We start from the raw sequence: 27227 nt of genomic DNA, 5'->3' as shown, positions 1-27227 counted from the left end.
AGTTAGTCTGCAGAGTTTGATTTGTTCTGATTGTTCTATCAGATGTATGAAGTGGAGAATTTAGCATTTCATTTCAACTCATTTCACCTGTGTGGGGTGAAACTTTTGCCGTTCTCGGTCAGGTACTTTAAACTGCAGGATGTGGGAAAATGAACATTTTATTTTAGGTCTTTTCAACTGTGAAATTCTGCTTCAGGTACTTTAACCTAGATACAGTGGGGTATGAAATGTTTGATTTCTGATATTTACAGTATTTTTAGGATTACATTTCAGGGGGGTGAATCATGTTATCTGAAAAATGGGCTACGCTAACCCTCTTATAGAATCCATAGGGGGCACTACAAGCTCTGTGTTAAATGTGAAGCGCAACACTGTATCCCGTATTCAGAGCTATGCTACTGAATTCTGTATGAAAAGTAGCATAACTTTCTTACAGACCACAGTAACAGAACACTGTTCTACCAGAATAGAGTAGCGTAACGATGTCTTACAGAACACAGTAGCCTGAAACTGTTCATTCACAGAGTAGCATAATGCTTTCATACAGAAAACATTAGAATAATTATTTTGATATAGAATACAGTACCAGTACTCTTTTAACCAGAATACGGTAGCATAACACTACACAACCAGCATAGAGGAGAATAACTCATACAGAATACAGGATTCAATTCAAATACATTTTATTTATACAGCGCTTTCACAACAAATGTGGTCACACAGCAGCTTTACAGAGATCGTTTGAGCAAGCCAGTGGCAAGGAAAAAGAGGAACCCATCCTCCTCTGGTCGACACCGGATAGCACAATGAAAAGCAAAACAGGAATAAAACACGGAATTAAGGGAATATGGCCAAGGTGCCGTCAAGCCATAAAAAGATGAACAGGAGTGAAATGTTAAAGTCCATGCAGGTACACTGTCACAAGCACAGCCATGCAGTGAGGGGAGGATGACTCCATTAGAGGCCCCAGAACCGGACAGCGGGCAGGAGGGTGGTGGAGAGAGCCAGGTCTGCTGATGGAACAGTTGAAACTGGGCATCTCAACACATGGGAAAGAGAGAGAAAACACAAAGGGTTAGGAGGGGAAGGGAGGGGGGTATCACAGCAAAAACTTTTTAGAAGGGTTACAGCAGGACAGGGTAGGCAAGAGCAGCCAAACACAAATGCACTCGCACCAGCAGGGGGCAACTCAGCACATGGGGGAGAGAGAAAGAAAAGGTTTAGGTTTATATATGAATATGAACAGCACTGTAACACCGCTCAAGCACAACAAAGCAGCAAACCAATTTATACAGAACACAGCAGTGTAATTTTCATGCAAAACACAAGCAGGACACAGCAGCCCAACACGGTTCAAGCTGAACACAAGCAAGTGGCACAGCTGCAGCCACCTTTAGCACTGTGCTTGCAAGGAAATCTCGAGAAAAATTAGATTTTTAGACACAGCAGCATAATTATTATACAGAACACAGTTAATTGACATCGTTCAAGCAGAACACAGCAGCGTAACAATTTTAATGAAAAACACAAGCAGGACACAGCAGCGAAATACCAATCAAGCAGAACACAGCAGCGTACCAACGATCATACAAAATACAAGCAGGGCATAGCAGCCCAACATGGATCAAGCAGAGCACAAGCAAGTGGCACAGCTGCAGCCACATTTAGCACTGTGCTGGCAAAGCAATCTTGTAAAACAATTGGAGACTGTGGGTGCAAAAGTTTTACTTGTTTCTTACGGAGAGTGGGATTGTTGAGGAGTCGGAAAAGTACAATGCGCCACCTTTCTGCACGTCGCTGGGGAAGATGCAGTAAAGGTCTACAACATGTTACAATTCAGTGAGGAAAATAAATAAATAAATAAATAAATAAAAATAATGAAGAAAAGGTTTAGGTTTATATATGAATATGAACAGCACTGTAACATCGTCCAAGCACAACAAAGCAGCAAAACAATTTACATGCAAAACACAAGCAAGACACAGCTGCCCAACACCGTTCAAGCAGGAAATGGTAGAGAAATATTATTCAAGCAGGACACAGCAGCAGAATAATTTTTATGCAAAACACAAGCAGGCCACAGCAACGCAACATGGATCAAGCAGAACACAGCAGCAAAATTATTATACACAACACAGTTAATTGACATCGTTCAAGCAGAACACAAGCAAGTGGCACAGCAGTAAAATATCGTTCAAGCAGAACACAGCAGCGTACCAACGATCATGCAAAACACAAGCAGGACACAGCAGCCCAACACGGTTCAAGCAGAACACAAGCAAGTGGCACAGCTGCAGCCACCTTTAGCACTGTGCTGGCAAGGCAATCTCTTGGAAAATTGGAGACTGTGGGTGCAAAAGGTTTACCTGTTTGTTACAGAGTGGGATTGTTAAGGAGTTTGAAAAAGTCCAATGCCCCCACCTTTCCGCACGTCGCTGGGGAAGATGCAGTGAAGGTTTACAACATGTTTAAATTCAGTGAGGAAGAAACTGAAACAAGAAATGTGCTGAAAAACAAGTTCAGCGATTACCGAGAGTCAAGAAAGAACCTACCCCTATGTTCACCATTTGTTCTTCACGAGAGCTCAGGATCCAGGTGAAAGCACTGAGGCGTACGGGAGGAATTCGGGGACCGGAAACTGCAGAATTCAGCAAAGTATTCACATATTCTGGCCACCGCATGTCACTGTTGGGAAAGCTACCACTCACCTGTGAACACAAAAGCCAAAAATGCTAAATTGAATTTCACATATTGTTGACTGTGCTGTACCAGCAATACTAGGACGTGAGACATGGGAGATGTTAGGTGTGGTTGGAAGAGTGCATGGAATCACAACGTAAAATGACATTCTGATAGACAGTCATCTGTTCACTATTCTTGGATTCCTACCAGGACATCACCACATTCAGTAGATCCCATGGTCCCACCAGTGATTCATCCACCAAGAAAAGTCCTGATTGCCCTGAAAGACAACAATCATTGATGAGCTACACAAAATTAAGGGGTGTAAATCACTAAACAGCATGAACCGAACAACTGGGTAAGCAGTAGGGTCACAGTGGTGAGGATCAGATCCACCTTCAGATCACATCACAAATCCGGTACATGGCCATGTGCTCTCTGCAGAAGGTCTCAATCTAGATCGAGAGAAAGTGAGAGCTGTAACACACATGCCTACACCAGAAAACAAGCAGGCACTCATGAGATTCATGATTCATTACCTTTCCAAGTTTATTCCCAGCCCGTCTGAAGTTAGCGCACTGATCCAGAGATGCAGCTACTACACACAAGGCCCAATGAGAAAATCCAAACATACTGGACATTCAAAGCAGAAAAGCAAAATACAGATTCAAGACATGCTGCAGAGAAGACAACTCAAGCAGAAAAGTTATTATGACAGACAGAAAAAGAGCCCACCAAGCATATACATGTGGAACAAGGTGAGAATTCAGAGAGTGCAACCTGCTATCATGATCAGCCACGATTCTTAACAGTCCAGACGCCAGATGGAAGAACCTATAGGAGAAACAGAAAACAGAACACACATTCACAGGACACAGTTCAAGTTCCTGTCCTTCTCCAGATATGGATATGAACAGAAACAAATGTCCTGCTTATGAACAAGTGTGTCACTTTACCAAAAATGTGTCTAACAAAACAAATCAAAGCAGAAGGAGAAAAGAAATCATGCAGTTGAACACAATGCAGAGGTTTACTCATTGGAAAAGCTGAAATCAGAAAAACATCAACACTGTCACAACAAAAGTGAACAGAATAACTGCACTGTAAATAAAACTACAAGAACTTTGCATTCAGCACCAGTGTCCAACTTGAAAATGTCATCGCAGCACAGATCTACAAATCAAAAATGCAAGATTGAATTTTACATTGTTGACAGTGCAATACTAGGACGTGAGACATGCGAGATGTTAGGTGTGGTTTAAAGATGGAAGAACCTAAAGGAGAAACAGAAAACACATCCTCAGGACGACTGAAAGAGAGTTTCCATCAGAATCACCTAATGTTGTTGCCGATTCCCGTTTCGAGCCGCAGGTCAGTGAATCCGGTCCACCTGCAGAAACTGGTATTGCAAAACAAACCAGACTTACCTGAGACACATCCGAGAGAGGCATTCTTCACAAGGTCAGGAAGACAAGAAAACACAAGGACTGAATCTGGAACACACATACAGTGCACATTTAGAATATTCACAAACACATTCAGAGGACACGGTTCAAGCTCCTGTCCATCTGCTGACTGAATTTAAAGTTACTGACATTTATTGCATCTTAGATTTGTTTAGGTTATTCTGCAAATAAACAAACAAAAAAAAAAGTGGGGATGTCACCTATGTTATGTACCAAAGAGGCAACCAAACACAAAGTATATCACCGAGTCGTCCTTAGTCCATACTTTACACTGAGGAACCGGTAAGAAGAGAGGAAATCAAGCAGAGGGGAAAACCGGCAGTGGTGTTCGAGGAGCCCTCAGCTTTTCTCGGGCCCGTTGAAAGCACTGACGCGTACACCACAGACCTGAAGAAGGCAAAAGACCACAAATTCAGTGAGTTGCATGACTCGTTAATCAGAGACAGGACTGTTTGTGGTATTGGGGAAGACCAATTGTGGGCAAGGTTGCTGAGAAAAACAGATCGGACACGGACAAAGGCCATGAATATCTGCTGTGCAAATAAAGGGACATTGAATGAAGTGAAAAAAAAGAAAAAGGTGTTCAATGAAAAACAAAACAGAATGACAGAAACAAAACAAACAGTTGGGTTTGAACACAAAAGCAAATCTAAACTAGCGAAAAATGAACAAGCAACAGAAGCAAGCTGCTCCAAATGTGGTTATGAACACAAACAAAAACATGTCCTGCCTATGGCCAAGTGTGTAAATCCTGCAACAGAAATCACTTTACCAAAAATGTGAAAAACAAAATCAGAGCAGAATGAGGGGAGAAAAAAAAAAAAAAAAAAAATCATGCAGATGAACAAGACAAAAATCATAGCAAAAACTTTTTAGAAGGGTTACAGCAGGACAGGGTAGGCAAGAGCAGCCAAACGCATTCGCACCCGCAGACAGCAGGGGGCAGCTCAGCACACGGAAAAGAGAGAAGAAATGAAGAAAAAAAAAAAAATAATAATAATAAACAATAATAATGAAGAAGAAGGATTATATTTATATATGAAAATGAACAGCATTGTAACACCGCTCAAGCACAAAGCAGTCAAACAATTTATACAGAACACAGCAGTGTAACCATTCTCATGCAGAACAGAAGCAGGACAGAGCAGCCCAACACCGTTCAAGCAAGTGGCACAGCAGCGAAATATCGTTCAAGCACAAGACAGCAGCGTAACAATTTTGATGCAGGACACAGCAGCCCCACATGGTAAAAGCAGAACACAGCAGTGAAATACCAATCAAGCAGGACACAGCAGCGTAACAATTTTGATGCAGAACACAAGCAGGACACAGCAGCCCAACACGGTTCAAGCAGAACACAAGCAAGTTGCACAGCTGCAGCCACCTTTAGCACTGTGCTTGCAAGGCAATCTTGTAAAAAATTGGGATTATTGATGAGTCTGAAGAAGTCGAATGCGCCACCTTTCCGCACTTCGCTGGGGAAGATGCAGTGAAGGTCTACAACATGTTACAATTCAGTGAGGAAGAAACTGAAACAAGAAATGTGCTGAAAAACAAGTTCAGGGATTGCAGAGTCAAGAAAGAACCTACCCCATGTTCACCATTTGTTCTTCACGAGAGCTCAGGGTCCAGCTGAAAGCACTGAGGCGTACGGGAGGAATTTGGGGACCAGAAACTGCAGAATTCAGCAAAGTACTCACATATTCTGGCCACCGCATGTCACTGCTGGGAAAGCTACAGCTCACCTGTGAACACAAAAGCCAAAAATGCAAAAATGAATTTCACATATTGTTGATGGTGACGTACCAGCAGTACTAGAGCGTGAGACATGGGAGATGTTACAGCAGGACAGGGTAGTAAAGAGCAGCCAAACACAAATGCACTCGCACAAGCAGACAGCAGGGGGCAGCTCAGCACATGGGGGAGAGACAAGAAATGAAGGAAAAAATAAAATGAAAAAAAGGTTTAGGTTTAGGTATGAATATGAACAGCACTGTAACACCACTCAAGCACAACAAAGCAACAAAACAAATTATACAGAACACAGCATCATCATTTTCATGCAAAACAAACAGGACACAGCAGCGTAACAATTTTTATGCAGAACACAAGCAGGACACAGCAGCCCAACATGGTTCAAGCAGAACACAGTAGCAAAATATCGTTTAAGCAGGGCACAGCAGCATAACATTGATGAAAGACACGCAGGACAGCAGCGAAATTATTATACAGAACAAGTGACCCTGTTCAAGCAGAACACAGCAGAGTAACAAATTTGATGCAAAACACAAGCAGGACACAGCAGCCCAACACGGTCGAAGCAGCACACAAGCAAGTGGCACAGCTGCAGCCACCTTTAGCACTGTGCTTGCAAGGCAATCTCATCAAAAATTGGATTTTTAGGTGCAAAAGTTTTACCTGTTTCTTACCGAGAGTGGGATTGTTGAGGAGTCTGAAAAAGTCCAATGCGCCACCTTTCCACACGTCGCAGGAAAAGATGCAGTGATTGTCTACATGTTACAATTCAGAGAGAAAGAAACTGAAACAAGAAATGCGCTGAAAAACAAGTTCAGCGATTACTGTGAGTCAAGAAAGAACCTACCCTATGTTCACCATTTGTTCTTCACGAGAGCTCAGGATCCAGCTGAAAGCGTACGGGAAGAATTCGGGGACCAAAAACTGCAGAATTCAGCACAGTACTCACATATTCTAGCCACCGCATGTCACCGTTGGGAAAGCTACCACTCACCTGTGAACACAAAAGCCAAAAACGCTAAACTGAATTTCACATATTGTTGACGGTGATGTACCAGCAATACTAGGACGTGAGACATGGGAGATGTTAGGTGTGGTTGAAAGAGTGCATGGAATCACAACTTAAAATTACATTCTGAAAGGCATTGATCTGTTCACTGTTCTTTGATTCCTACCAGGACATCACCACATTCAAGTAGATCCCATGGTCTCACCAGTGATTCATCCACTAAGAAAAGTCCCGATTGCCCTGAAAGACAACAATCATTGATGAGCTACACAAAATGGAGAAAAGGGGTGTAATCACCAAACAGCATGAGCTGAATAACTGGGTAAACAGCATGGTCACAGTGGTGAAGATTTAGGCAGATCAACCTTCATGATGAAAGTTCCAAGCTCTGCACACTGAACATACCCATTGAAAGACACAGATTCCTCTGACTTTCTTTTGGAGTGTCCTCAGCTTCAGAGGTATTCCAAAGGTCAATTGCAGACTATTAAAGGCCTGGAAGGTGTCGTCAACGTTCCGAACGATATCTTAGTCTGGGGTGAAACGGTTAAGGAAACATGAGGGCAGGCTCATCCAAGTGCTGAAAACGGAAAGACAGTGGAACCTGAAACTCAACAAAAACAAGTGCAAGATCAGATCATCACAAATGCGGTACATGGCCATATGCTCGCTGCAGAAGGTCTCAATCCAGATCAAGTGAGAGCTGTAACACACATGCCTACACCAGAAAACAAACAGGCACTCATGAGATTGATGGGCATGATTCAGTACCTTTCCAAGTTTATTCCCAACCTGTCTCAAGTCAGTGCACCTCTCAGAAAACTGCTTGAGCATGACACTCCGTGGCAAGTCAAGCACAAAGCTATGAAAAACTGAAATCTCTGGTACTGGCAACACCATGGTACTGGTACACCATCTGTGGATGCGAGCTCAGAAGGCTTCGGAGCAGCAGTTCTGCAGGAGGGAAAGCCAGTGGCTAAATTACATTCCGAAAGGCAACAGCAAATGATCCAGAGATGCAGCTACTACACACAAGGACCATGGAAGGATGGCCCAATGAGGAAAAATCCAAAACATACTGGACATTCAAAAAAGAAAAGCAAAATGCAGATTTAAGACAAGCTGTAGAGAAGACAACTCAAGTAGAACAGCTATTATGACAGACAGACAAAGAACCCACCAAACATATACATGTGGAACAAGGTGAAAATTCAGAGAGGGCAACCTGCTATCATGATCAGCCACGATTCTTCACAGTCCAGACGCCAGATGGAGAAACCTATAGAAGAAACAGAAAACAGAACACACATTCACAGAACACAGTTCAAGTTCCTGTTCTTCTCCACATGTGGTTATGAACATTAACAGAAACAATGTCCTGCTTATGGACAAGTGTGCAAATCCTGTAACAGCAAAATCACTTCACCAAAAATGTGTCTAACAAAACAAATCAGAACAGAATGACGGGGGAAAAAAATCATGCAGTTGAACAAAAAGGCAGAGCAGGAAGATTTCTTCATTGGAACAGTTGAAATAAGAAACAAAAACAGGAGTATTAGATAAACATCAACACTGTAACAACAAAAGTCAATAGAATAACTGCACTGAAAATAAAACAAGAACTTTGCATTCAGCACCAGTGTCCAACTTGAAGACAATGTCATCGCAGCACAGATCTACAAATCAGGTTTGAAACAAAACTTGTAATGCAAGATTGAATTTCACATTGTTGACAGAGATGTACCAGCAATACTAGGATGTGAGACGTTAGGTGTGGTTTAAAGATGGAAGAACCTATAGAAACAGAAAACACCTCAGGACGACTGAAACAGTTCCCATCAGCATCACCCAATGTTGTTGCAGATTCCTGTGTCGAGCCGCAGGTCAGTGAATCTGGTCCACCTGCAGAAACTGGTACTGCAAAACAATCTGACTTACCTGAGACATCAGAGAGAGACATTCTTCACAAGGTCAGGAAGACAAGTGAAAACACCAGCAAGATACAAGGACTGAATCTGGAACACATACAGTACACATTTACAATATTCACACACACATTCAGAGGACACGGTTCAAGCTCCTGTCCATCTGCTGACTGAATTTAAAGTTACTGTCATTTACTGCATCTTAGATTTGTTTAGGTTATTCTGCAACATCAAGCTATTCTCATAAATATGGTGTCAAATGTACAGTTCATGTAGTTCAGTTCAGAGTTTTAAAGCATTATGGTTCGACAGTGTTTGTATGAACGTTGTTGAGAGTCCTGCACAGCCCAAATCATCCTCATTTATAGTTCTATTCATATTAAGAAAGAGAAATAAAAATATATGAATTCAAGTGTGGGGATTTCACATGTTCTGTAGCTAAGAGGCAGCCCTAGCTAAGAATCACGCAGCTCACCCAAAAGTAATAAAGTGTAAGTGTAGCACAGAGTCGTCCTTCCTCCATACTTTACACTGAGGAACTGAACCGGTTAGCAGAGGGAAAAACGGCCGTGGTGGTCGAGGAGCTCCTCGGCTTTTCCGGGGTCACGCAGACGCCGCCAGTCCCTCTCCGGTGCGGGAGTGGAGACGACGACTCTCGGTGTCCGTCGCGCCGGTAGTGCTGGAGCTCAGACGCCGCGTTGGAGGAGTCACGGGTCAAGCTGGACGACTTCCTTGCAGAGCGGCTGGAAAGCTCGTTTTTCCGCGGTCGCCATGTTTCTCGAGGGTAAAGAGAAAAACGCAAAGCGCGGTTAGTGAGACAGAGGACTGTACAGTAACACAGACAGCACAAGGATTCCAACAAGTGTCTAAGATGAAGAAGACAAAGCTCACATTACGGACTATAAAGTAGGATGGCCGGTCGAAGCTCTGTGTGGAATCACGGCTCGAGCTTTGAAAGCAGGGCCGCATCGAAACAGCAGCTCAGAGTCTCCTGAAAATACCTACGATCACGTGACCGCCGGAAACGAAGCTTCGTTACGTCACTGGAACGCAATCGCGGGTCAATGCGCGTGAGTTTCCGGTCCCGCTGTAGACGAGCTGCATATAATCTGAAATATGTACTTAAATAAAACGGAAATACAGAACATGTGTGAATTTGCTTCACTTTCATGATAAAATTATTGACATTCCTCAGCATTCAAGGGTTTTTACTGGAGACGATGTGAAATGACCTTGAATAAAAACATTTTACAGCTCTATTTCTGTGTTCAACAGATGTACAGTCTACATGCACATTCAACAGTGGTGTTTTTCCCTTAATCTAATAGTGTCAAACATGGCTGTTGTGTTTAGGAGGAGAGTAAAGGAATTACACACTCAGATGAAATTCATTCAGTTAAAGGAAGAAACGCAGTCCGACATCGCTGTATGGAGCAGTTTGGACAAAGCTTATGAACACAAGTGAATCAGGCAGTGGTGGTGTAGTATTGTATTTGTACAACAGGTGGCGCAGTAGAGCTTCAAATGAACCACTTCGGCTTCAAATGGTTAAAAAGCCTCGTTCTGCTCATCCCTAATACAAAGATATGACTGGGAGAAACAAGCAGCAGGAGAGCAAGCGCTGGACCTGTCAGCCGGAAGTGACGTGTCTGTCCAGTAGAGACAGATTTCTTCTACAGTGTTAAAGTTTTCATTTCACTTCATTTATTTTTTAATAAATTCAATTACATCATGATTTCCAGTACTGAAGTTTACACTTTCTGTCTCTCAGTTTTTTCATCTGCAAGCTTTAAAGACGCTGAGAATTAACCTATTTAATAAAATAACAAAATATATCAAATGTTTAAATATGTATGATTTACAGTTTAGTACTATAAATATGTATGATGTACTAAATGTGGATTGATCATCAAATAAACAACATAGAAATACTATGGCAGCATATTCTGGACTTTCTAAATGAAATCAAATATGCTAATTAAACAGTGTGTGTACAATTGCATATGAGTGTACAGTGTTTAAAGCGTTATCTAAATGAGGAGCTTTAGCAGTTTTGAGTTTATGGAAGATTTTCCATCTGCAATCCTCATCGTCGCTCCAGCTTTGCCCAAATGAAGCTGTAGTCCAGTTGTGTTGGGACGAGGCGCAGTCACCGGTATCGCCCCTTCCAGTCTGTCAGTCTACTTCAAGGAGGCACCCAGGACAGACGTTCCCGATAGAGCCAGGTGAGTTCATGTGAACTAGCTGCTTTTAAGCTGATCTTTTACTTTATATGTGACCATAAACGTACAGCGAATATTTGAAAGCTTGGTTTTCTGGTTTCGTGTGTGTTTGTACTTTAGCTGTACGACTGTAGGAGATAACTTCCTAGCGCTGCTGATGTTCGGCGTTAACTTAGAAACTTCGGGAGCTCTAACCTTTCTAAAAGAGGGGTCTTATTTTCCACGTTGTTGGAAAAGGTCCTGATAAAAACGGACTAACTTTTATATACTGTTTCATCCGACAACACAGGCTTTCTGCCGTTAGCTGTTTTAGCTAATCTTGTTGTTTCTCCAGTAGGAATATTAGTTAGAGTTAATAGCTGATGCTGAGCTGCATTAGCTCTGTTTAACTCAACTTTACCTCACATATTTCATTAGTTCTTATTTAAGTGTGAATTGAAAACTTCCAGGGTCACATTTTAGCTCTGAAGCGTAATGAAAAAGTACTGATTGCTTTACAGTATCTGAAAGTAGTCCTCCTTCTAAGTAGCAGAATTAAACAGCTCCAGAAGCTGCTGTTTGTCTAGATATTGGGAGGCAGGGGCTAAATCTGGTAGTCCTGCTCATACTTTGGCAACACAAGGTAAAATGAATTTGTGGGTTTTGTTAGATCCTGAAATGTATTTGCAGAGACTCTGAATTGATGTAGTTAATTAGCATGTTTTCCTCTCTGACTAAAACCATTTGGTTTAACCTTAACCTTACTTCTAGCTGTGCTGTAGGAGGTCTCCCACGTGAGACTTCTAAACCTGAGCCATTTCCAGTGTCTACAGCAAGTATGTTTATTTACTATTTTTATCAGATCTCTGTTTATACCAACCAACCACTTAATGAATTCCCTCTTGTATCTACATGCTTTGTCCATATAATCAGCAGAAGCTTCCAGCCAGCAGTAATAAATCTACATGCTTTTTAGGACATTTCTGGGACTTCAGTCATTCTAAGGACAAGATTGTTGACTGCCAATCATCGCCCTCCTACTTTGAGCTCCACCTTTCAGTGGCTACATTTGGTTTAGAAATTTGACACTTAGTTTGTTCCCACTCTAATAAGTGTACTCAAACTCCTCTTTCTCAAGTAAAGTATGGAAAGTGATTCTTTCCATGTCTCCCCTCCTTGTAGCAGACATGGATTGATCCAGTTTATGATTGTGTATCAAGTTCATATACCTAAAACCAAAAGTAAAGAAGTAGTACTGAATTCCACTTGTGACAGATGTAAACGGACACTCACAACAACTGGAATGATTCATAGGATCCTTGATGTGGGAGTCTCTCTTGATTTGTACAGTTATTCTGTTCATTTCAACATTTGAAGGACTGGTAAACATTAAGGTTCAGTTGAAGACTCTTCAGTTTTGTCCTGAGAGGTTTGGGCTTCAAGGTCGTGGCCACATCCAAAAGTTACCCCAACTAAGTGGCTGTTAAAATAATAGACAACAGCCCTGATTTCCTGCGCCGGGAAGTGGACGTTCTCAGAATAGTGAACCACCCTCACATTGTTCACGTCCATGAAATCTTGAACAAGACGGGCAGGTGTTCATCGTGATTGAGTCTGCCGCAACGGATCTAATGGGAATGTGATCTCCACAAATGGAGTTATGTAATAACTGAAGTTTGGGAGAAGGACCACGCCCCAACTTCTCCCCTCCATTTCTTCACACTATAAAACCGTTCCTCTCCCTTCTCGTTCTCGTGACAAAAACTTGCACAGACCAAGCTGTACCCGCCTATTCTGTGCGTCACTCACCTTCGCCTTTCCCGACATGGATCTCGACATTACCTCGGATGACCAGCTCTTCTCTCTCGACCGGCGTTGTCTCTCTCCTGCCCCTCCTCATTCCGCTCTGCGGCTCAGGTCGATTCGTTTCTGTTCTAGCCACTCCTGCTAGTGGGTCTCATCCGGCTCTTCCTGATGCGGCCGCTCTCGTCTCCCTCATTCTGGTTCCCAGCGTTGCCTCGGATCTTCGCCATCCTCCCCAACTGCACGCGGCTGCTCTCTGCGTCCCAGACGTACTGCACCCACGCCGGCTTCTCCCGTGCCTCTGGTGCTTCCACGCGCCTCTTCTTTGAAGTCCAGTTCCCCTCGCATCTTGGATTAGACCGTTGTCAAGCTCCAGAAGGTTCTCCAAGACCATAGGGTCTCCTTCACTCACTCTGCTCCCAAGGCTGAATTTTGTAACTCTGTACCTCTCCTCCTTAGGAGGTAAACAACCCGCTTTCTGAGTCAGATTTCCGTCTCAGCTATGCCACTGTGGACCACGCCATCGCCTTGATTAAACTGGCTGGCCGTGGTGCTTGGCTGTCCAAGGCTGATGTCGTCTCAGCCACAACATCCCCATGGATGCCAAAACGTGGTCCAAACAGTACCCCAACCAAGTGACTCTAAAAATATTGCATATGGTGATGAACTCGGATGAGGATTCTGATTTCCTGCCCCGGGAACTTGATATTCTCTAGTAGGGATCCTCTCTCACATCATTCACATCCATGACATTTCAATATCCTCATCAACCAGCCAAAACCGGGTTCTTCCAGCTCCTCAGTGCCACAATCTATCTGCACCAGCAGGACTTTCTCACTCGTGACCACAAAAGTGAAAATGTACTGCTGACTGCTGATGACCAGGTCAAACTTCAGTTTTGGTAATAATACAGAATCAATTATTCCTATAAAACATTGTTATAACTTTAAAACAGATGTACACACAGTGAGCTCAAAGTCCTCCATTACTATAGTTACAGCATATTAAATATCAAAGATTGTTACTAAACTAAATATTTTTATACATTTCATGTAATGTCCACTTTGTGCTACAGTTGAAAGGGCAGCTAAGGATTATGTTGTAGAACCGAGCCTCCAGGACACTTGGAAGAAAGCTGAAGACGTTTTTCAGGACAAACTCTGTGGTGCACAACACCTTCTCTTTTTCCCAGCAGGATGCTCATCATTCTGCTTCCTCTGCAGAAGTTTCTGCTTCTTCGTGTTCCCAGCAGGCTTGTGAGGATGTGCTCTGTGGGGCAGTGGTGGAGGCAGAAGCTGTACTCACACAGTCCACCATGAAGCAAAGAACCAGGAGGCTAAAGTTTAAGGTATGTGAGCTGAGTGGTGAGTAAATAAATATATTTGTTGTTTAATCTTTTTTTTATTGTGTCCCTCCCACAGATCCTGACAAAGTCAACAAGGGTACACCCCTTGTAGCCCTCAAGCATGGATCTAAGTGTTGACCTACTGGCTGGGTTCAATTAGGAAAGTCCTGCTCCGTGGGTCGTTGTTGAGCTAGAACCGTTGCTCCCACAGTGATGCAGGAAACCAGGAGACCGAGGCTTCAACTCCCCTTCAGATTATTATTATTATTATTATTATTATTAACTAGCATCAAACTCTGAGGTATTTGATGTTATCCACATCACTTGACATGTTCTAGATAATCTGTCATGTTGTCTCTCAAGCAGATCCTGAAGACAAGGAAGACTATACCTCTTGTAGCCAGTTAGAGAAGATGTCCAGTACGATTCCAGGTAACTTTCAGTGTTTGTTTAAACTGTGGTGAACATCATGAACCCTTTTAACCTCTGAAACTCCACAGGAACTCATTCCTCACTCCTCTACCTTTAGAAGGATTTGGGCAGTGTGTGCTGTATTCCATGTCCTTGCTGAATAATAATCCTTAGAATGTCAAAGTCTGGGAGTTTAAGAGGTGAAGGAATAAAGGCCCTAAGAAGGTTCATGTCTTCTACGTGACACAAATGTCTTTCACAACAGGAGAGATGTCTAATACACAACTTTCCATTTTGAACTTCAGTTTCAGGGAGCATCAGGTCCTCTCAAGAACCAATCCAGCTACCAGTCCTCATCAGAGAACAGTCTTCAGAGAAATCCCCCTACTGACATTTATAAGAACTAAATGTGTTGTTGATCAGCTTCACCACCCCAGGAGGATTCATCATTTTAGAATAGAAAATCTTCAAAGGTAAAAATCTGTACTTGGGTTCGGTACCTACACTGATTCTAACCGTCAGTTCAGTTAGAAAATACGCAGCAACACAACACTGTCTAATCGCTCATTCATTATCATTCAGGTTCTGGCCCGCAAAGATGGTCTCTGGGCCTTTACCTACAACATAGTCCCATACATCCGTTACCACAGGGCAGAGAAGGAGAGGTGGAGGGTAATGAAGGCAAAGGAGATATAAATAGAGAGAGAGAGAGAGACCCCCCACATTATGTGGTACAGAAGAAAGAAGACAGCGCAGAGTTAAAAAATCTGGCCACGTCATTGGACCACTCCTCAACTCTCTCCACCACATTCACACACTGTATCTTACCTCACACAGTACGGCGAAGTCTTAATTCCCTCAGCTCATCAGACATTTCCTGCTTGCTTTTTTAAATAAAACTGATCTGGATTAGCTAGAACATCTTTGTGGAACCCTGACTGTTGAGACATACCTCATTATACTGTATATTTACAGTACAACTACAATATGCTGGAGGAACCAAGCAAAGTACTTTATTAGAAATTAGAAACAGAAAAAAAAACTTAAACGAAGTACCAGTCAAAAGTTTAGAGACAGCTGGTTGATTGCGTCCTGCGGTGGGTACTCATTTGTCCCGAGTGTCCTCTTTTTTGAAAAGAACAATACGGTCATCCTAGCATCAAACGTTTCAGTTAATGATCAGCACACATTCGACCAGGTGTGTCCAAACTTTTGACTGTTATTGTTGATCATTCATCCTTTCCAGTACAACCACACAAGGTAAACAGCAGTCTTCCCCATAACAGAAACCCGACACCAAACCAGAACACACCACTTCCACCTAACCTAACACTGTCCGCCAGAGCCTCTTCTACTTCCGGCTTCAGCCACTAGATGGAGACACTCAACAAGCCTTCTCCACTGCTCTCCCAGAGGGAGCTGTCCAGTGCTGCTGGAGTCGAGAGATGCCATGCTGCATATTCGTATCACGTCCTTTCAATCCCCGAGTGTTTCAGGAAGCATATTCTCTCGAGAGCGAGAAGACACAGGACATGAGGCTGTATGACGCCTCGCAGCTCCCCCTAAAGGAGTCTTTGTGCTCTACATTACACCTCTCTAGGCAAAGGAAGAACACAACACCATAGCAGGGTGTGCACAGAACAAGAAGTGGGCTAATAGCCTACTGTCATTGAGAGAGAGGGAGTTTGATCTCTGGGAGGCCACAGCGATCAAAGCCTGAGATCCAAGAAACCTTTTTCACAACAACCCTCACGCTAACCTGCTGTTTGAAGTTTCTGAACATGCTGACGCAGCATTTATCCACAACTGACTAAACTCCTCAACATACAGTTTTTAAACCAGGAAGCCGAGGTTTCCTCTCCTGTATCTAGACTAAGATTTATTTTTAAAGTATGTGAGATATTTCCTCTTATTGACCATCAGTGTGACCTTCAGTTTAAAATGCAGTCAGTGCAAAAGCTCTATACTCATGCTGCTCAAACACTTGTGGTACTTTTTAATATCAGTGCTGCAATATTTTCATTTCTGCCCCATTGTTGTTTTATAGAAACATGTTAGTGTGCAGTGTGTAGAATACACCCTAAATAAACCCTCATATTTGGCGATGGAAGTGTATGAAGTGTTTAACGTGTGTGTGTGTGTGTGTGTGTGTGTGTGTGTGTGTGTGTTTTCCATTGTAGGAAGAGAATGGGCTGAGATCCTCCTTTTCATCACAACTTGTCCACAGAGAAGCACACGACTAATCAGTTTATCATTAATACACACATCAGTGCTGAGCAGCGTCTTCATTTCTACACTTACTTTAGACTCCTCCTTAATGCTTCATCTTTTCCAAACAGCTGTAAAGTTTATATTATTAATATCATGTTCAGGAAAAGAGCCTGAATGAAGAGCTGTTCTGCATTACTGATGTGTTCTGGATGTTTATTTGTTTCTACTCAAAGTAAAATCTAAAACTTCTCTCTGTATTTAGTCCAGGTTTAAGTTTAGACCTGCTGCTCTCAGAACTGACCAGAGTCTCTTCAACAAAAGAATTCAGCATTTCTAAGAAATACACTATATGACAAAAGTATTTGGACACCTGCTTATTTGTTGTTTCTTTTGAAATCAAGAGTATTAAAAAGGAGTTTAGCCTGCTTTTGTTGGAGTAACTGTTTCTACTACCATGAAAGACTTTCTGCTAGATTTTGGAGCATTGCTGTGAGAAATGCATTTAGCAAGAAGAGCATTGGTGAGGTCAGAATATTGGATGATCACCCAACCTCATCTCCAACTCAAAGCTAAAAGTTTCCCCAGCTCACCCTAGAAGTAAAGGGCATCATGAGCACCATCATTTCAGAGGTTTATCATTCCTTTATACCTCTCTAGCCCACGATTGGCATTAGGCATGGAGCCGATAGGTTCATGTTTATCTGTTCCAGAGAGTCCTATTCTATTGGCAGTACTTCTTTAGGGACTGTGTCAGCAATGGGTGCAACTGATTGCTGAATGCATTGATTAAAAAATAGTGTCCACCAACATTTGGACATTTAGTGTGTTACTGTCAAATAATATAAAGAAAATATCTAATAATTACTTAATAAAATAAAGCTCTGCTGAACTGAGGCTTTATAAAAGTCTAAAAACAGGGCAGATCCTTTATCACAAAAATGAGTCTGTAATCAGTCAACCCTTTCATGCAGAAATGAGGGAAAAGTGGTTGGATGCTGCTCAGCTTCACAGCTCTACTGCGCCACCTGTTGTACAAATACAATACTACACCACCACTGCCTGATTCACTTGTGTTCATAAGCTTTGTCCAAACTGCTCCATACAGCGATGTCGGACTGCGTTTCTTCCTTTAACTGAATGAATTTCATCTGAGTGTGTAATTCCTTTACTCTCCTCCTAAACAAAACAGCCATGTTTGACACTATTAGATTAAGGGAAAAACACCACTGTTGAATGTGCATGTAGACTGTACATCTGTTGAACACAGAAATAGAGCTGTAAAATGTTTTTATTCAAGGTCATTTCACATCGTCTCCAGTAAAAACCCTTGAATGCTGAGGAATGTCAATAATTTTATCATGAAAGTGAAGCAAATTCACACATGTTCTGTATTTCCGTTTTATTTAAGAACATATTTCAGATTATATGCAGCTCGTCTACAGCGGGACCGGAAACTCACGCGCATTGACCCGCGATTGCGTTCCAGTGACGTAACGAAGCTTCGTTTCCGGCGATCACGTGATCGTAGGTATTTTCAGGAGACTCGGAGCTGCTGTTTCGATGCGGCCCTGCTTTCAAAGCTCGAGCCGTGATTCCACACAGAGCTTCGACCGGCCATCCTACTTTATAGTCCGTAATGTGAGCTTTGTCTTCTTCATCTTAGGCACTTGTTGGAATCCTTGTGCTGTCTGTGTTACTGTACAGTCCTCTGTCTCACTAACCGCGCTTTGCGTTTTTCTCTTTACCCTCGAGAAACATGGCGACCGCGGAAAAACGAGCTTTCCAGCCGCTCTGCAAGGAAGTCGTCCAGCTTGACCCGTGACTCCTCCAACGCGGCGTCTGAGCTCCAGCACTACCGGCGCGACGGACACCGAGAGTCGTCGTCTCCACTCCCGCACCGGAGAGGGACTGGCGGCGTCTGCGTGACCCCGGAAAAGCCGAGGAGCTCCTCGACCACCACGGCCGTTTTTCCCTCTGCTAACCGGTTCAGTTCCTCAGTGTAAAGTATGGAGGAAGGACGACTCTGTGCTACACTTACACTTTATTACTTTTGGGTGAGCTGCGTGATTCTTAGCTAGGGCTGCCTCTTAGCTACAGAACATGTGAAATCTCCACACTTGAATTCATATATTTTTATTTCTCTTAATATGAATAGAACTATAAATGAGGATGATTTGGGCTGTGCAGGACTCTCAACAACGTTCATACAAACTCTGTCGGACCATAATGCTTTAAAACTCAAGGGAAATGAGATGAAGTCTCTGAACTGAACTACATGAACTGTACATTTGACACCATATTTATTAGAATAGCTTGACGTTGCAGAATAAACTAAACAAATCTAAGATGCAGTAAATGACAGTAACTTTAAATTCAGTCAGCAGATGGACAGCCGCTTGAACCGTGTCCTCTGAATGTGTGTGTGAATATTGTAAATGTGTACTGTATGTGTGTTCCAGATTCAGTCCTTGTATCTTGCTGGTGTTTTCACTTGTCTTCCTGACCTTGTGAAGAATGTCTCTCTCTGATGTGTCTCAGGTAAGTCAGATTGTTTTGCAGTACCAGTTTCTGCAGGTGGACCAGATTCACTGACCTGCGGCTCGACACAGGAATCTGCAACAACATTGGGTGATGCTGATGGGAACTGTTTCAGTCGTCCTGAGGACATGTTTTCTGTTTCTCCTATAGGTTCTTCCATCATGTCTCACGTCCTGGTATTGCTGGTACATCACTGTCAACAATGTGAAATTTAATCTTGCATTTGTGGCCTTTGTGTTCACAGGTGAGCGTTAGCTTTTCCAATGGTGACCTGCAGTGTCTAGAATATGTGAGCGTTTTTTAAGCTGAATTCTGGAGTTTTGTTTTAAATCTGAGTGACTTGTAGACATTTCCTGAGATGACCTTGCATTCAGCACCAGTGTCCAACTTGAAAACAATGTTCTTGTTTTTCAGTCCAGTTTCAGTCCAGTTATTCTTTTCACTTTTCTTGTGACAGTGTTGATGTTTGTCTAATATTCTGTTTTTCTGATTTCAACTGTTCCAATGAAGAAATCTTCCTGCTCTGCCTTTTTGTTCAACTGCATGATATTTTTTTTCCTCATTTTGCTTTGATTTGTTTTGTTTTACACATTTTTGGTAAAGTGATTTTTCTGTTGCAGGATTTACACACTTGGCTATAGGCAGGACATTGTTTCTGTTTATGTTCATAACCACATCTGGAGCAGCTTGCTTCTGTTGCTTGTTTAATTTTAGTTGTTTGGATTTGCTCTTCTGTTCAAACCCAACTGTTTGTTTTGTTTCTGTCGTTCTGTTTTGTATTTCATTGAGCACTTTTTTCACTTCACTTGATGTCCCTTCATTTGCACAGCAGATATTCATGGCCTTTGTCTATGTCCGACCTGTTTCTCTCAGCAACCTTGCCCACAATTAGTCTTCCCTAATACCACAAACACTCCTGTCTCTGATTAACGAGTCATGTAACTCACCAAATTCATGGTCTTTCGCCTTTTTCAGGTCTGTGGAAGAAGCCTCTCTGTATGCCTCTTTCTGATGTGACTCAGGTAAGTCAGATTGTTTTGTAGTACCAGTTTCTGCAGGTGGACCGGAATCACTGACCTGCTGCTCGAAACAGGAATAGGCAACAACATTAGGTGATTCTGATGGAAACTCTTTCAGCCATCCTGAGGAGGTGTTTTCTGTTTCTCCTATAGGTTCTTCCATCATCTCTCACGTCCTAGTGTTGCTTGTACATCACTGTCAGCAATGTGAAATTTAATCTTGCATTTTTGGCTTTTGTGTTCACAGGTGAGCGTTAGCTTTCCCAGCGGTGACCTGCAGTGTCTACAATATGGGAGCGGTTTTCAAGCTGAATTCTGGAGTTTTGTTTTAAAGCTGATTTGTAGATCTGTGCTGTGATGACATTGTCTTCAGATTGGACACTAGTGCTGAATGCAAAGTTGTTGTTTTTATTTTGATTTTCAGTTCTGTTATTTTCACTTTTGTTGTGACTGTCAATGTTTTTCTGATGTATTGAGTTTTTCTGATTTCAATTGTTCCAATGAAGAAATCTTCCTGCTCTGTCTTTTGTTCAACTGCATGATTTTTTTTTTTTCCTCATTCTGCTCTTTTTTTTTCACTTCACTTGATGTCCCTTCATTTGCACAGCAGATATTCTTTGTCTATGTCCAATCTGTTTCTCTCAGCAACCTTGCCCACAATAGGTCTTTCCTAATACCACAAACAGTCCTGTCTCTGATTAACAAGTCACTGAATTCATGGTCTTTCGCCTCTTTCAGATCTGTGGAAGAAGCCTCTCTGTATGCCTCTCTCGGATGTGACTCAGGTAAGTCTGATTGTCTGACCGGCTTCTGCAGATGGACCGGATTCACTGACCTGCGGCTCGACACAGGAATCTGCAACAACATTGGGTGATGCTGATGGGAACTGTTTTTCAGTCGTCCTGAGGTGTTTTCTGTTTCTCCTATAGGTTCTTCCATCTTTAAACCACACCTAACGTCTCATGTCTCACATCCTAGTATTGCTGGTACATCTCTGTCAACAATGTGAAATTCAATCTTGCATTACAAGTTTTGTTTCAAACCTGATTTGTAGATCTGTGCTGCGATGACATTGTCTTCAAGTTGGACACTGGTGCTGAATGCAAAGTTCTTGTTTTATTTTCAGTGCAGTTATTCTATTGACTTTTGTTGTTAATGTTGATGTTTATCTAATACTCCTGTTTTTTTTCTTATTTCAACTGTTCCAATAAAGAAATCTTCCTGCTCTGCCTTTTTGTTCAACTGCATGATTTTTTTTTCTCCGCCATTCTGTTCTGATTTGTTTTGTTAAACAGAAACAATGTCCTGCTTATGGACAAGTGTGCAAATCCTATAACAGCAAAATCACTTTACCAAAAATGTGTCTATGTTCATAACCACATCTGGAGAAGAACAGGAACTTGAACTGTGTCCTGTGAATGTGTGTTCTGTTTTCTGTTTCTTCTATAGGTTCTTCCATCTGGCGTCTGGACTGTGAAGAATCGTGGCTGATCATGATAGCAGGTTGCCCTCTCTGAATTCTCACCTTGTCCCACATGTATATGCTTGGTGAGCTCTTTCTGTCTGTCATAATAGCTGTTCTACTTGTTGTTTTCTCTACAGCTTATCTTAAATCTGCATTTTGCTTTTCTTCTTTCAATGTCCAGTATGTTTGGATTTTTCCTCATTGGGCCATCCTTCCATGGTCCTTGTGTGTAGTAGCTGCATCTCTGAATCATTTGCTGTTGCTTTTCGCAATGTAATTTAGACACTGGCCTTCCCTCCTGCAGAACTGCGGCTCCGAAGCCTTCTGAGCTTGCATCTACAGATGGTGTACCAGTACCATGGTGTTACCAGTACCAGAGATTTCAGTTTTTCATAGCTTTGTGCTCGACTTGCCACGGAGTGTCATGCTCGAGCAGTTTTCTGAGAGGTGCACCGACTTCAGACAGGTTGGGAATAAACTTGGAAAGGTACTGAATCATGCCCATTAATCTCATGAGTGCCTGTTAGTTTTCTGGTGTAGGCATGTGTGTTACAGTTCTCACTTTATCTTGATCTGGATTGAGACCTTCTGCAGCGAGCACATGGCCAATGTACCACATTTGGGATGATCTGATCTTGCACTTGTTTTTGTTGAGTTTCAGGTTCCACTGTCTTTCCCTTTTCAGCACTTGGATGAGTCTGCCGTCATGTTTCCCTGACCGTTTCACCCCAGACTAAGATATCGTTCGTAACGTTGACGACACCTTCCAGGCCTTTAATAGTCTGCAATTGACCTTTGGAATACATCTGAAGCTGAGGACACTCCAAAAGAAAGTCAAAGGAATCTGTATCTTTCAATGGGTATGTTCAGTGTGCAGAGCTTGGAACTTTCATCATGAAGTTTGATCTGCCAAAATCCTCACCACTGTGACCATGCTGCTTACCCAGTCGTTCGGTTCATGCTGTTTGGTGATTACACCCCTTTTCTCCATTTTGTGTAGCTCATCAATGATTGTTGTCTTTCAGGGCAATCGGGACTTTTCTTGGTGGATGTATCACTGGTGAGACCATGGGATCTACTTGAATGTGGTGATGTCCTGGTAGGAATCCAAGAACAGTGAACAGATCAATGTCTATCAGAATGTCATTTTACGTTGTGATTCCATGCACTCTTTCAACCACACCTAACATCTCCCATGTTTCACGTCCTAGTATTGCTGGTACATCACAGTCAACAATATGTGAAATTAAGTTTAGCATTTTTGGTTTTTGTGTTCACAGGTGAGTGGTAGCTTTCCCAACGGTGACATGCAGAGGCCAGAATATGTGAGTACTGTGCTGAATTCTGCAGTTTTTGGTCCCCGAATTCTTCCCGTACGCTTTCAGCTGGATCCTGAGCTCTCGTGAAGAACAAATGGTGAACATAGGGTAGGTTCTTTCTTGACTCTCAGTAATCCCTGAACTTGTTTTTCAGCGCATTTCTTGTTTCAGTTTCTTTCTCTCTGAATTGTAACATGTTGTAGACCATCACTGCATCTTTCCCTGCGACGTGCGGAAAGGTGGCGCATTGTACCGTTTCAGACTCCTCAACAATCCCACTCTCGGTAAGAAACAGGTAAAACTTTTGCACCTAAAAATCCAATTTTTGATTAGATTGCCTTGCAAGCACAGTGCTAAAGGTGGCTGCAGCTGTGCCACTTGCTTGTGTGCTGCTTCGACCGTGTTGGGCTGCTGTATCCTTCTTGTGTTTTGCATCAAATTTGTTACTCTGCTGTGTTCTGCTTGAACAGTGATACTTGTTCTGTATAATAATTTCGCTGCTGTCCTGCTTGTGTTTTTCATCAACGTTATGCTGCTGTGCCCTGCTTAAACGATATTTCGATACTGTGTTCTGCTTGAACCATGTTGGGCTGCTGTGTCCTGCTTGTGTTCTGCATAAAAATTGTTACGCTGCTGTGCCCTGCTTGAATGATATTTCACTACTGTGTTCTGCTTGAACCATGTTGGGCTGCTGTGTCCTGCTTGTGTCCTGCTTGTGTCCTGCATCAAAATTGTTTCGCTGCTGTCTTGTGCTTGAACAATATTTCGCTGCTGTGGCACTTGCTTGTGTTCTGCTTGAACGGTGTTTTGCTGCTCTCTCCTGCTTGTGTTCTGCATGAGTGGTTACACTGCTGTGTTTTGTATAAATTGTTTGACTGCTTTGTTGTGCTTGAGCGGTGTAACAATGCTGTTCATATTCATATATAAACCTAAGCCTTTTCATTATTATTATTATTTTTTTCTTAATTTCTTCTCTCTTTCCCGTGTGCTGAGCTGCCCCCTGCTGTCTGCGGGTGCGTTTGGCTGCTCTTGCCTACCCTGTCCTGCTGTAACCCTTCTAAAAAGTTTTTGCTGTGATTTCCCCCCTCCCTCCCTCCTAACCCTTTGTGTTTTTTCTCTCTTTCCCATGTGTTGAGATGCCCAGTTTCAACTGTTCCATCGGCAGACCTGGCTCTCTCCACCACCCTCCTGCCTGCTGTCTGGTTCTGGGGCCTCGAATGGAGTCATCCTCACCTCACTGCATGGCTATGCAGTATGGAGGAAGGACGACTCTGTGCTACACTTACACTTTATTACTTTTGGGAGACCTGCGTGATTCTTAGGTAGGGCTGCCTCTTAGCTACAGAACATGTGAAATCCCCACACTTGAATTTATATATTTTTGTTTCTCTTAATATGAATATAACTATAAATGAGGATGATTTGGGCTGTGCAGGACTCTCAACAACGTTCATACAAACACTGTCGGACCATAATGCTTTAAAACTGAGATGAAGTCTCTGAACTGAACTACATGAACTGTACATTTGACACCATATTTATGAGAATAGCTTGACATTGCAGAATAAACTAAACAAATCTAAGATGCAGTAAATGACAGTAACTTTAAATTCAGTCAGCAGATGGACAGGAGCTTGAACCGTGTCCTCTGAATGTGTTTGTGAATATTCTAAATGTGTACTATATGTGTGTTCCAGATTCAGTCCTTGTATCTTGCTGGCGTTTTCACTTGTCTTCCTGACCTTGTGAAGAATGCCTCTCGGATGTGCCTCAGGTAAGACTGATTGTTTTGCAGTACCAGTTTCTGCAGGTGGACCAGATTCACTGACCTGCGACTCAAAATGGGAATCTGCAACAACATTGGGTGATGCTGATGGGAACTGTTTTTCAGTCGTCCTGAGGAAGTGTTTTCTGTTTCTCCTATAGGTTCTTCCATCTTTAAACCACACCTAACGTCTCGCATGTCTCACGTCCTAGTATTGCACTGTCAACAATGTAAAATTCAATCTTGCATTTTTGATTTGTAGATCTGTGCTGCGATGACATTGTCTTCAAGTTGGACACTGGTGTTGAATGCAAAGTTCTTGTAGTTTTATTTACAGTCCAGTTGTCCACTGTTGTGACAGTGTCAATGTTTTTCTGATTTCAGCTTTTCCAATGAGTAAACCTCTGCATTTTGTTCAACTACTTGATTTCTTTTCTCTTTCTGCTTTGATTTGTTTTGTTAGACACATTTTTGGTAAAGTGATTTTGCTGTTACAGGATTTGCACACTTGTCCATAAGCAGGATATTGTTTCTGTTTATGTTCATAACCACATCTGGAGAGGGACAGGAACTTGAACTGTGTCCTGTGAATGTGTGTTCTGTTTTGTTTCTCCTATAGGTTCTTCCATCTGGTGTCTGGACTGTGAAGAATCGTTGCTGATCATGATAGCAGGTTGCCTTTCTCTGAATTGTCACCTTGTCCCACATGTATATGCTTGGTGGGCTCTTTGTCTGTCTGTCATAATAGCTGTTCTGCTTGAGTTGTCTTATCTACAGCTTGTCTTGAATCTGTATTTTGCTTTTCTGCTTTGAATGTCCAGTATGTTTGGATTTTTCTCATTGGGCCATCCTTCTATGGACCTTGTGTGTAGTAGCTGCATCTCTGGATCAGTGCGCTGACTTCAGACAGGCTGGGAATAAACTTGGAAAGGTAATGAATCATGACCATGAATCTCATGAGTGCCTGCTTGTTTTCTGGTGTAGGCATGTGTGTTACAGCTCTCACTTTCTCTCAATCTAAATTGAGACCTTCTGCAGAAAGCACATGGCCATGTACCGGATTTGTGATGTGATCTGAAGTTTGATCTGCCAAAATCCTCACCACTGTGACCATACTGCTTACTCAGTCGTTCAGTTCATGCTGTTTGGGGATTACACCCCTTTTCTCCATTTTGTGTAGCTCATCAATGATTGTTGTATTTCAGGCAATCGGGACTTTTCTTGGTGGGACCATGGGATCTACTGAATGTGGTGATGCCCTGGTAGGAATCCAAGAACAGTGAACAGATGACCGTCTATCAGAATGTCATTTTACGTTGTGATTCCATGCACTCTTTAAACCACACCTAACATCTCCCATGTCTCACGTTCTAGTTTTGCTGATATATCACTGTCAATAATGTGAAATTCATTTAGAATTTTTGGCTTTTGTGTTCACAGGTGAGTGGTAGCTTTCCCAACGGTGACATGCGGTGGACAGAATATGTGAGTACTTTGCTGAATTCTGCAGTTTCTGGTCCCCGAATTCCTCCCGTACGCCTCAGTGCTTTCAGTGCTTTTCAGCTAATTACGCTGCTGTGTTCTGCTTGAACAGTGTCACTTGTTCTATGTAATAATTTCGCTGCTGTCCTGCTTGTGTTTTTCATCAACGTTATGCTGCTGTGTCCTGCTTGATTGGTATTTCGCTGCTGTGTCCTGCTTGAACCATGTTGGGCTGCTGTGTTCTGCATGAAAATTATGCTGCTGTGTTTTTGTTGTGCTTGAGCGGTGTTACAGTGCTGTTCATATTCATATATAAACCTAAACCTTCATTATTTTTATTTTTTCCTTCATTTCTTCTCTCTCCCCCATGTGCTGAGCTGCTGTCTGCTGGTGCGAGTGCATTTGTGTTTGGCTGCTCTTTCCTACCCTGTCCTGCTGTATCATCTCCCATGTCTCACGTCCTAGTATTGCTGGTACATCACCATCAACAATATGTGAAATTCAGTTTAGCATTTTTGGCTTTTGTGTTCACAGGTGAGTGGTAGCTTTCCCAACGGTGACATGCGGTGGCCAGAATATGGCCAGAGTACTTTGCTGAATTCTGCAGTTTTTGGTCCCTGAATTCCTCCCGTACGCCTCAGTGCTTTCAACTGGACGCTGACTCTCAGTAATCGCTGAACTTGTTTTTCAGCACATTTTCTTGTTTCAGTTTCTTCCTCACTGAATTGTAACATGTTGTAGACCTTCACTGCATCTTCCCCAGCGACATGCTGAAAGGTGGCGCATTGGACTTTTTCAGACTCGTCAACAATCTCACTCTGTAAGAAACCG

Source organism: Salminus brasiliensis, chromosome 20 (assembly GCF_030463535.1).
Source record: "Salminus brasiliensis chromosome 20, fSalBra1.hap2, whole genome shotgun sequence".
Lineage (NCBI taxonomy): Eukaryota > Metazoa > Chordata > Actinopteri > Characiformes > Bryconidae > Salminus > Salminus brasiliensis.
Note: the sequence above shows the minus strand (reverse complement) of the source record.